Below are 12,766 nucleotides of genomic sequence, written 5' to 3' on the forward strand. Positions count from 1 at the left end.
CAGACCTCAGTGGATATATATATATATATATATATATATATATATATATATATATATATATATATATATGAGAGAGAGAGAGAGAATGATCCCATACAGTAGAAGAGTTAATTAGTTTCTTTCCTGAGAAAGCTATCTTTTGGGAAGAATATGGTAACATCAGGACTGTAATGTCATAGGTTCAGTTTTATTCATCTGATGTACCACCCAAGTTCATTGTTATATGTATAATTTAATTGTGGGAACAAAGCGCTTTTTATTTTAATGATAAGCATCTCTTATTATTAAGAAAGCTGGTATTTTGTTCTCTGCTGGTACCTAAGACTGCAGAATCTACTGTCCATAGAAATAATATTTAAGCTACATAGAAATGAGTGAAGAAATAATGCATGTTATTGAATCTGTTGATAGTAAATCACAGGTCAGATCATTATACGGTCTAGATTCTCTTTACGAACTTCTCATTTCTGAACTAACAGTCTGAAACTCTCAACTATATTAATTAGTTAAAAATAAGACATACACAGATTACTTGCAGAATGTCTATGTAAACATCTTCTGTTTCACATTTCTGATTCTTCTTCCTTTGTAACTGATGTAAAATTAATTCTTTTGCAGATTTGACATCATATATCTGGAGCCGAATAGACTCCACTCTTCATCAGGTTGTGGCAATCTACTCTGTAGAAGAAGCAGATGTTGAATTGATGGATTTGGAAGAGAATTAGCCAGATATGTTTATATAGTTGCTAGCTCATGTTGTGTGGAAACTGCACAGAAAATTCTGTAATGTTAGAGATGTGTGGACCATTGATGAGTTGAAAAGTGTGGAGGAGGACAGGGCATGAGCTATGTTGCATGTCATCCACACACTAGAAGTCAAAGTGTTTTGATATCCTGTGGGTGAATTTTGTGGCATCTGGTTCTGTGATGTGCCATTAGATCCTTTGACCATCTTCTAGACAGGTTATTCTTGATTAATTATTTATTCTCTAGAGACAGTTGACAAACTTCAGTTTAATGTTTTGGACATTTTAAACAGACAAGTCCCACTTCATAGTGTTTCAGCAATTTACTGCTGCAAACTGCAAGCATATTTCAAGCAACTTGTTCACAATTTAGATGTAGACTGATAATGACAGCACGTACAATTAGTGTCTGTGGAACTGTTTTACCAATCTTTAGACTTTGTTGATTTATAAGTACTGATAAGTAACTATGCCTCACGTGACAACAGCTGCAATTATGCCTCACGTTACTACAGCTGCCATGTTGTCATGATATTATTTTTATTGAAGACTAAAGGTGGTAAGGCAACAGAGAACTTTTTCTAAAAAAAAAAAAAAAGTCAGAAAATCTGTAGATGCATTATTATGCTTGAAGTTACATACTACTTCAGTCACATAAAATCTTACTTGTTGAACTGAATTTTATCATACGATGAAGTATCTGTAGGGAGGATCACAGACCTTATGAATGGTAAATAATACCAGCTTGACTGCTATGCCAATTAAGAGATTTTGTCACAGTATAGGAAACTGTCTGTGCTACTGATAGAAACATGAACAACTATAACATGAAAATAATATCACTGAAATTAATTTATTGAATGTGATAAAATATGTGCATTATGAATTCACCAGCGTAGACAGTCATTTTCCCATTCTTTATGTGTCTGGTGAAATGCAGAAAGAGACAAAAAATATTAAGCTAAAAAACCTTTCCTTTTTTTTAAAAAAAAAAGAAAAAGAATCTTTATTGTAGTTATCTGCTCTCTCTTTTTAAGTTCTTTCATAGATATTTCAGCCATGCATTTGTAACACCCTCATTTCATTAACAATAGTGTAAAACTGAGATATATGTACAATGTGTAAAACAGGAAACTAAATGTAGTGCACAGCTGCTAAAGTAGTCTTCTGGGCCTCAAAGCAGTTACTGTCATCTTCTGCACCTAATTCTTTCAAGAGCTCTAAAGTGATGAATGAAGCTTTCCTATAAATAGAATGTGATTTAAAGACCCTTGAAATGATAACATAATGTGATTGAAAAATATTCTTCATTGTTATACAGTATGTGCAACTTAGTTTCACCTTAGTAAGATAATATTCACAAAACATTGATAATATGATACAGCAATATGTGCTGTCTTCTTGTGCCTATATAAATACCTTACAGCTGTGCTGCTAAAATATTAAATATTGCAACTGATACCCAGGGTCACAACACACATTTTGTAAGCACTAATACTTAGCTGTTGGTGAGCATACTGGAAGGGCAAACAGTATAAAAAAGTACAGGCAGACTGAGGAAACATCATCAAAGAGATTGGGCAGGTTTTTAGTGATAGACTGAATGCTGTTGTACTAATGATCTGTCTTTAGTCAAGTAGCCGGATTAATGAATTCCTTTTGCATGAATGAGCATTTTGTCACAGAATGTCCGTAATAATCAACTGAAGTTCTAGACACATATTGTAAAATGCAGTATTTTGTCATCACTGTACCACAACACATTGTCATTTATAATTTTCTCTGCTGTAGGTAAGCAGAGTGCATGTTTATTATTATGTGTTTCAGTATTAAAGAGGACCTGCAGGTAGAGAGTTTCACATTACTTGTGAACACTTGCAGTTAACAAGTCATTTTTACTTAGTTTTGAAAGTGTGTATTGTTCATGTATTTGTTTGTAATTGTATTCATACATAATTTCAACATAAAAATTACTGTTTTTACTAACAGACAGTTAAAAAAACTTTATTTCCTCTGCAGAGGGATGTGATGACAGTTCAAGGTGCAATGTTTTGTGGTGCATGTATGCAAGTGACAAAAAGTATCTATAGATATGAAATACTATATACCAGTACCAATATATAAGTGAATTTATTCAAGAAATACCACATAATTTTAATGTTGAAATTATTGTGATATTTATTTTCCTTGTGTTGGCTAACTTTTAAAAAGTGAAGATTTGACAGCATATCATATGCTACTGCAACTTAACGACATATTGTGAAGTAAGGTTTAAGTAATAAATTACATGTGATACCACAAGGTTGTGTATGAAGTTCCTACAGGATACTTAGATATGGAATATTTCAGAAATATCTCAAGAATTTTTTTGAATTCATTTAGGTTCATTTTCTTGACATAAGTCTTGATGTACTCATAATTTATGTTACTACAGTGCCATGACCTTGTATACATTGAAACAAAATTATTTTGCCATTTTGTAACTTTTATACTAAAAATCCAAAGTATCTATCATTCATTTCATTGTTCATGAAAGACTTATGCTACAACGAAGTTATTGCCTGGTATTGTATTATTACTTTTACTATATTAGAGAGACAAAGTGTATGAAATGAGTGAAAGGTACTTTTTTGGTGAAATGTCAGCAGTTAAAATTAATATTAACTATGACATAGAATTTGACTTTTCCTTTGGCGTCAAGAAACACAACTGGCCATTTAATTTGGCCACTGGTGTTTCAGTATACTTTGCCTCACAGGAAAAGTGATGCTCTTAGTGAGAATATATCCAAACGCACAGATCTCCTATTGAAATTGTAATCCCTTTAAGTTGATCAAACTCTGTGTGCGAATAAAAACATGTGATTTTTGCGTGAACAGTGTATGAGAGAAATGGAAAAAATCATTATGTTCTATGAAAAGTAAATGATTAAGCTATGTCTGGTTGTTTAATCTATAAAAATTGCTTTATATTTTTAAATATTATAATTTCATTTCTAATGTTACCTTTATCCATTACTGTTCAGCTTTGCTGAATATGAACATATAATTTACTTTCTGTGAATAGTTTTAATTAACTTGTATTCTGGAATCTGCTTCATGTTAAATAACAGATGGTTAAAGGCAATGTGCAGATTCCATACATATGTCTAATCGCGTGTGCAATAGAGGATTCCACCAGAGACTTTGGCTTCACCAAATCTGAGAGCATCAAGGAAGCTAATGATTAGTTCCAGAGGTTTGAGTTTCAGTTAAATGCGTTTCAGCCTTAGGCCTTGGTATCTGGTTTAGGTAATATTATTTTGAGAACATTTAAGTCTGTACTGTTTGTATGTAATTAATTAGTAATTAATTTTCAATGAATTCATTTATATACAAAAGTCAGTATTATTAATACATTTAAGAAGACATATACTGTGCTTCCACAGTAAAGAGGGACTCTGCGGGAAGTAAGCTGCTAGATAGTGATTTCAATTGAATGACTGTTTTCTCAAAAAACTACTGCATTATTCTAAAACATTAAAATGTAACTATTGATTAGTCCTTTCTTCTAACCATGTTGTATAGAAATATACCACACTTTAAAAATTTGGATGGCTGACAAAATTCTCTGCACAGTATAGTTTTGTGAAATATCTTCACAATTTATTCAGTATTCATTATGTATTGTTCATCTTATGTAATGAGGTATTAATGTACAAGACCTAAGTAGTGGTTTCAGACTAAATAGTACCAAAAGGAACTGAGAGAACTACTCTCTTAGACAAAGTAGGGAATTATTGTTAACAGAGTTATAATTAACATTTAACTTTCTCCTCTTCTTATTAGCTTAAAATGTGGAATGAATTTAAGGTGCTTTTTCTGGATTAATAATGATAAAAACATTTTATTTAAGAGATCATATTTCAATTTTTACGGTGTCTTTGGGAATATTAATTTATTTGACAAATATTTTATTTAATTTCTCTGAGGTTTGATAAGATACACATTAATGCAACATCTTATTCATAAAAATATTGTAAAAATGTTGGAAACATCCCAGATGTGAATTTGTTCATTCATGTCAGCTTCCTCAGGTGATAGCTCATTCTACACAATGAAAGACAATAAAGCTATGCAGTCAGCTGTCAATTTGCACATGGATGGCAGAGCATGTGGGTAACTAAGTTATAAATATTGGAAATGATTGTCATTTTGAAGGCTTAAATATATGGGTATGCATTATTTTTTACTATCAAGTACCACGCTGATAGAGTAATTACATATAACAAGGTGAGGAAAAGGATGTTTGGCACACTGAAGAAAGACGAGAAAGAGAAACAAAGTGGCCAAAGTGTGATTTTTTTATTGTTATCTGCTGAATACGAGATTGAAGATCAGTTATGTATAAGAGCATGTTTAATTTGGAAGGTTTATTCATGCAACAAAATATACGGAAGACAGCCATTCTGTGAAGATGAGAGATTTACATTTGCTGTATAGGCCATAATAAGAAGTTAACAGTTGTAGAAGTGATGTGGTTATTGCTGTTTAAGTAAATGATGTCTAAAAAGTGAATTGTATGTTATGTTCTTATAGGAGCTCACACAGAAATGATTTATATGAAATTATTATTGAACAGTGACATATAGTTTTTTAGTTTGCAATTAGTGGAATACAATGCAGATAACATGTTTGATATCATCCACATTAAAAAATTATTTACATTTTCTTTGTGGATGAGGCTGTGATGAGCAAGTGTATTTCTGCTATTGATTTTTATGTTATTGGATAACCTCTTCCATTCTGTTAGCACTCTTTTTGAATAAAATATTTTGTTGCAGCTGTATTATGCCCAGCATGTTGTCAAATTCTTGCCTTTTAACTACTACTTAATTTTTAGTAACAAATAAGTCGGGGATTAATTATAGTTTTCATGAAGTTGCATTCCAACTGGTGTTGTGTACCATCAATTGTGCAACTGGATCACATTTATATTGATCTTCAGTATACAGGCCTAAAAAATAAACTTAAATTGAACTGATTGTTATGAAATGAGGACACACAACCCCTTTTTTTTTTAAGGGCAATCTCTTTGCAGTAAAACCCAAATTTTATGTCAGTAAATATAGGAGAGATATTACCTTAGAAGGAAAAAGACTACATTAATGTGAAACTGTTAAGATATGGTGTTACAATAAATAAATGTATTTTTAATAAGCTACAGCAGTGATTTTCTAAGAGATAAAACGTATGCTTTGTTTCACTTCATATTAAGAATATGCTAAAAAAAGATATGAACTGTTTTTGTAAATTTTTATAGCAGGGTTTTTAATACTTCATCAGGAAATTTGAAATAAATTGTGATAGCTGTGTGAATGTGTCTATGTGAAAAATGGACCAGCATTTTGGACATTATTGTGGGCAATGATTATCAGGATGGTGATGTATATTACTGATTGCCAGCAGAGGTATACACTGCTGCCTGTCCTCTTTTTTTATTGCTTGACAGAGATATGGAACTCGTGTGGCAAGTGGATGTTGGAAGCAAGGGAATGTTGGACAAAAGGTAGTTTATTGGACTCAACACACTTCTGGCACACTCTCTCCACTACTATAATTAAGTTCTGACTTCTTTGCTGTCCCTGTCAAAGGGTATGGGAAAAGAAGAGGGGGGGGGGGGGAGGGAGAGGGAGAGAGACCAAAGACTTGCCATAGTCCATAACATAAATGCATTGACGCTTGATCAGAAGCATACATCATCACTTTGATGGTAGCCACTTGCTGCAGTGGCCAAAACATCGTAGTATGTTATGTAGTAGTTCACTCACATGTCCTGGAGAATTTCATTCAGAGTGATTCCAGCCATTCAAGCCTGCACTTATATGCATCAGATAATGTTTTTAATTTAATATGTTCAGTCCATATTTGATTTCTAGTTACATAATTTATTGGGGTGGCATAAACTGAGATTTATGTACTATCAATTGAAAGCTGTTCTCAATCTGAAAGTTGGCTTTGAAGACCACAGTGCTTTAGTGGGGATGATCCAGTTGGGGGTGGTATACCCTTACTTTCCACTGACTTTTCAAATGACTAACCCAGACAGTTATGGGGAACCTACAGTTAAAGGTGGACTTGAAACATAGTGCAATATGCCATTTTTTTGTACTGACAAGTCATTGCTTTATATATGTGTAAATCTCTCATTGCAGGCATTGAGTGGGTGGAATACCCACAATTCTTGTAATATTTTTGTAATAATCTACTTAACTTAAATACTATTCTTTGATGTATTTGTGTATATAATGTGTTTTATTTCTCAGCAGACTTCATTATCTGTTTATGTAGTATAATTTAAAGGAATGATTTAAATTGCCCAAACTCTGCAGTATGTATAAATCTTTATTGTCATGCATTATACAATTCTACTAATAAGAAAACAAATGAAATTAAAATTAGGTGGTATTTCACAAGAGTTAAAATTTTAATTTTCTCATTTTTCTTCTGTTTAATAAAGTGAAAATGACTTCTAGCTTACTTAAAGTCCCAACAAATTGTTTTTAGTTGAATGGGTGCATATTAAGACTGTAGAGCTTATATGTATGTACTGATAAAATGTAGAGTGAAACACCATAAAATTTGGGTTTTTTTGTAGACAGTATTCTACTTTCCCACCAATGCTGCCTATGTGTAGAAATATTTCTATTTTTACTCAGATTAGAAGCCTTGAAACAGCAGGAATAGTCTTCTTGCATTTGTGTAAGTGTGAATCATCTGCCATAAAGCCCAGAAAGCTCATATTGGTTATTTCATGTAGTGTCAATATTTCTTATGCTGCTTCTCTAAATATTTGATATTTCATGTTCAGTATCAGAAATGTGTTTGACCATAAATTCTACCATATATTTGAATCGTATCTTTTATCCTTGCTTTGTATTTTTCTTATTGTCTCATTTTTTATCTCTTGTTAATGAGTGTAATTGGTAATAATTCAGAACATCGACATATGGAGTCTGCAATTAATGTAAGAAGCCAACCTGAAGCTCATCACCATTGTTTCAGATATGTATTTAAGCATACCCTGTAAACAGCATTGTAAAACCAAACTATGCACTCCATTACTTTCGAAGGAATGTAACATTTGGGTATCTATTACAAAAAGGAACTCAAAGTACGTCAAATTTGGAAACGTGGCTCTACAGCAATGTGTGTAAATAAAGAATGAAAAAAAAAAAAAAAAAAAAAAAACTTCTGCTGTGGTCAAATCAACGAAATTTGAGAAGCATATGAGTAACTCAGCAAAATAATTCAGTGTTATGGAACAATTATGTGGGAAGATGTACTATTCGTATAAGGAATTGTGATTGTAGTCAATTTGGGGATCATTGTTACAGGTTATAAAATTATGAACTATTTAAAATATGGTTGAAATGCTCAAAAATATTCTATTTGGCACGACAGATATTTATATTTTTGCTAAACTGGTGAATGGTGATGGGAGTAAGGATATTTTCAGATCTTTGAATGGTTATTTTAACTATGTGGCAAGAATACTGTAACTTTACTGCATGTGAGAGTAAGAGTAATAGTTTTTAGCATACTTTGAGATGAATTATATGCTGCTGCATTGCATAGCTGTATCACAACTATGTTTTTTGAACATTTTGTGCTAAGATTTTTCCATTTTTTCATCCATTAATGAAAATAAGAATTTACATAAACTGTTGGATAATGATAAATCAGTTTTGTTTGCAGTATTAATTGTTCTTAGATATTTCTCCTGCTGTAAATGGTGCTAACTGTTACCTCTGGTGTATATCTACCAGTGCTTAATAATTATTGTGAAATATGCATTTTTAATTTTTAAGAAAAATGCATTGTACAATTTACACATATGTTTGTTGAAGTACATTCCATTATAAACAAAATAAAAACTTGTTGCAAGAGCCTTTGGATATTTTTATTCTTCCATTAAGCTTAGTGATTATATTGCCATATTGATGAGCTTAAGAAACTCGTAACATTGTAAATTACAGTTGTGGAACACACCTCCACTTGGACACATAGCTCTGAGACAGCAGATAAATAACCAGTGTATGTGAGCGTGCAAGGCTTGAGGTAGCTTGTTTGCCCTACTCGGGTAGCTCAACTGTTAGAACATTGTCATTCAAAGCAGATATCTTACTTGTTAATCTGTCAGGAAAGACTGGTGGAATGTATATGACACAGTAAATGATTCTTCTTCATACTGGAGTCTACATTTTAACCATGATATTAATGGATATCAACTATCCACACAAATAAAGATAAACAAGAATTACATAACTGAAAAAAAAAATAGAAAGTGCAGTAGGTTTTGTGTCAGAGACAAAGAATAATAATGTGGGATTCAGATGGGGAATTTAAAACTTTTCCAGCTGACAAGAAAAGAGAAACACTTGGAATGCTGAGTAATGTAGAGCAATTTTTGTATGTTCGTGGAAAAGAAATGTGTTGCATCGTCACGGTCTTTTGTTTCTATTTATCAGTAGAGTGTGTAACTGTGGTAATATTAAATAGTTTGTCCAAAAATTGGAACCATTATTCATACACATTTTTGGGGACTCTTGTGCCACTAACTGAATGATGGTGCAGTTTTTGACCACCTAATGACAACGTGTACGATGAACTTTCACGAGTGCCGGTTTTGCCTGTGACGATGTAGTGACATGTAATTGTGTGGATTTTGGATCTATGACAGGAACAGTTCATAACTCACAGGTGCAGGTTTACCTGCACATTAAATTTCAGAACTTATAACAGATTTGAGTAAGCTATTTTGGAAGATAGTGAAAAGTGAACGTATTGTAGAATGAAGCAAGTATATCTAGAAATGGCAATGTTAGGTAAAATTAAAGAAGTAAATGAAAATTTAACCTCTGCATTGGCTACAACCAAGAGAGCATGAGAGAATTTGCTGGCTTTACTTTACAATCAAAACCTGGTGATTATGCAGCTAAGATGTATTTCATTGAAGGGACATTTTCAGAAGTGGAGTTGGGAGTAATGTGCAAAATATTGTGTGTAGTTAGTGGGACAAAAAATGAAATGACTGCTAAAAATTGTTATTATTTACCCAATATAGAAAAACTTTTGCTGAAAATTAACAGTGGGAATGTGAGGATGATGATGATGATGATGATGATGATGATGATTTAGTGGGAAATGAAGAATAGGGTAGCAACAAAAGATTCAGTTTATTGGAGAGAAAGACTAAAAATGACTCAAATTCAAAAAACAGAGAATAAATTTGCTCTGTCATTTTGTGATATTGAGGGCATTTTCGAGTAATTTAGTGTAAGTGACAGGAAGTAGATTTCGAGGAGATGGCATTTTTATGAGTTGGAACCAACTGCAAATACTTGTTCAGGATTAAACATATAACACATCAGCCTCAGTTGCAAATAGAAACCAGTCTTTACCTAATTTTCAGCCAAAATAATTCGGCCTTCTTCAGATGCTATTGACACTAAACTATTGCATGCCCAAGTTTGGACGTATCAAGTATAAAACTATAGCACCGTAGTACGCAGTCATAAATCTACATTACTTAGCTGAAGAGAAACAGCAGGCCCACTGCGTGGACGAGGTTGGCAGGCCGCAAGAGCTGCGCCGGAACTACTTGCAGCGAACAGCTGTGTACCGAGTATCGCTGACGGTCGTGCACATGTGCGCGTAGAAATATAGATGCATAACAGTAGATACCTTTACATTAGGAATTGGATTCATATAACCATTAAAACTGTTAATAGCTTAGTATGTAACCGAACTTACTTCTGAGAAGAACGAGAACCCTATAAACGGATTTGGAGCTCGTAAGAAAAACTAGCTATTAGTAGGCAAAATTATTTCTCAATTTTGAATACATTACTAGTCGACTAAAGAAAGTGGAGTCAAGTGTCAACAACTGCAAAGGCAACATAACATCAGGGCCGGTGAAGCAAAGGTTGAAAACCTTTGAAAAAGTTCTTATTTCTCAATTGTAGCTGGTCATTAAGTAGGTTTTCTTTATCAGGCAACAGGTGTTTAAAGATCTGCAACTCCTCAAGGATGTCAAGCCTAGTGCCTTTAACCTCACAATCTAATAGCTTTGTGTTATTTGGTGGGTTGGGAGCACGGGCCAATTGAACAAGGTGCTCGGCAAAAGTCGATCCTCACGTGCCATCACCACTTTTCGTGGGTATATGTTCTTTATATCAAACTGAGAGGGCTCTCCCTGTCTGGCCGATGTAATAACTCGGGTAATCACTGCTGGTGATTTTGGACACCCCAGAACGAGATAATTTGTCATTAGTATTCTTTAACGAGTGGACCGAGTTCTTTTTAAAGACTGTTATTCGTAAAATATGCAATCTTAAAGCCGTGGCTCTCTAACAGTCACCCTATATTACAAGATGCTTTGCCTCTGAAGGGAATAGAAATGAAGCTATGGAGTTATCCTCTGGTGCAACACCTAGTGTAGATGAGGTCGCAGTTTGTCTACCTGTTTTCTTGTTATAGAGCTGTCTCACAATATCTGGTTTATATCCGTTATTGTAGGTGATAATGTCTATGGTTTGTAACTCATTCTGCATTGCATCTGTTGAAAGAGGAGTGGCGAGCGCTCGGTGTATCATCCCAGCCGACTCGACACAACCCCAAGCCCACACAATGGCATTCTTCCATACACCGAGCGCTCGCCATTCCTCTTTCAACAGATGCAATGCAGAACGAGTTACAAACCATAGACATTATCACCTACAATAACGGATATAAACCAGATATTGTGAGACAGCTCTATGACAAGAAAACAGGTAAACAAACTGCGACCTCATCTACACTAGGTGTTGCACCAGAGGATAACTCCACTAGCTTCATTTCTATTCCCTTCATAGGCAAAGCATTTTATGAAATAGGGTGACTGAGATTGCATATTCAATGAATAACAGCCATAAAAAGAACTTGGTCCACTCGTTAAAGAATACTAATGACAAATTATCTCGTTCTGTGGTGTACAAAATCACCTGTAGTGATTGCCCGAGTTATTACATCGGCCAGACAGGGAGAGCCCTCTCAGCTAAAAATAACGAACATACACCCACAAAAAGTGGTGATGGCATGTGTGGCTCTACTTTTGCTGAGTACCTTGTTCAATTGGCCCATGCTCCCAATCCACCAAATAACACAGAGCTATTAAATTGTGAGGTTAAAGGCACTACACTTGACATTCTTGAGGAGTTGCAGATCTTTAAACACCTGTTGCTTGAGAAAGAAAACCTACTTAATGACCAGCTACAATTGAGAAATAAGAACTTTTTCAAAGGTTTTTAACCTTTTCTTCACCAGCCCTGATGTTACGTTGCCTTTGCAGTCATTGACACTTGACTCCACTTTCTTTAGTCAACTAGTAATGTATTCAAAATTGAGAAATAATTTTGCCTACTAATAGCTAGTTTTTCTTACGAGCTCCAAATCTGTTTATAGGATTCTAGTTCTCCTCAGAAGTAAGTTTGGTTACATATTAAGCTATTAACTGTTTTAATGGTTATATTAATTCAATTCCTAACATAAAGGTGGCTACTGTTATGCATCTATATTTCTACATGCACATGTGCACGACCATTAGCGATGCTCGGTACACAGCTGCTCGCTGTGAGTAGCTCCGGTGCAGCTCTCGCGGACTACTGACCTTATCTGTGCAGTGGTGCCTGCTGTTTCTCATCAGCTAAGTAATGTTTGTTTATGACTGGGTACTACAGTGCTATAGTTTTATACTTGACATGGCCAAACTTGGGCTTGCAATAGTTTAGTGTCAATAACGTCTGAAGAAGGCCAAATTACTTTGGCTGAAACCTAGGTAAAGATTGGTTTCTATTTGCAACTGAGGCTGACGTGTTATATTTTTAATTATCACAGCTGCTGACAGCACTGCACAATGTTAAAAATTCTTAAGCTTGTTCAGGATATTTCATGAAATGTTTGTCAATTTCGTCTTAAATTGGCATATCCTTAAGTGAT

The 12,766-nt window shown here is 34.0% G+C and overlaps 1 protein-coding gene across 1 annotated transcript in view; it reads left to right on the plus strand.

The window, feature by feature from the left end:
- LOC126184510 (ceramide kinase) overlaps nucleotides 1-7,978 on the plus strand; it is a gene marked incomplete at its 5' end in the record, with an annotated part of 98,681 nt that extends 90,703 nt beyond the window's left edge. Inside the window, one exon of the mRNA XM_049926903.1 lies at nucleotides 619-7,978. The remainder of the gene's footprint in view (nucleotides 1-618) is intronic.
- Nucleotides 7,979-12,766: the final 4,788 nt, after the last annotated feature.

The sequence above is a fragment of the Schistocerca cancellata genome, chromosome 4 (assembly GCF_023864275.1).
Source record: "Schistocerca cancellata isolate TAMUIC-IGC-003103 chromosome 4, iqSchCanc2.1, whole genome shotgun sequence".
Lineage (NCBI taxonomy): Eukaryota > Metazoa > Arthropoda > Insecta > Orthoptera > Acrididae > Schistocerca > Schistocerca cancellata.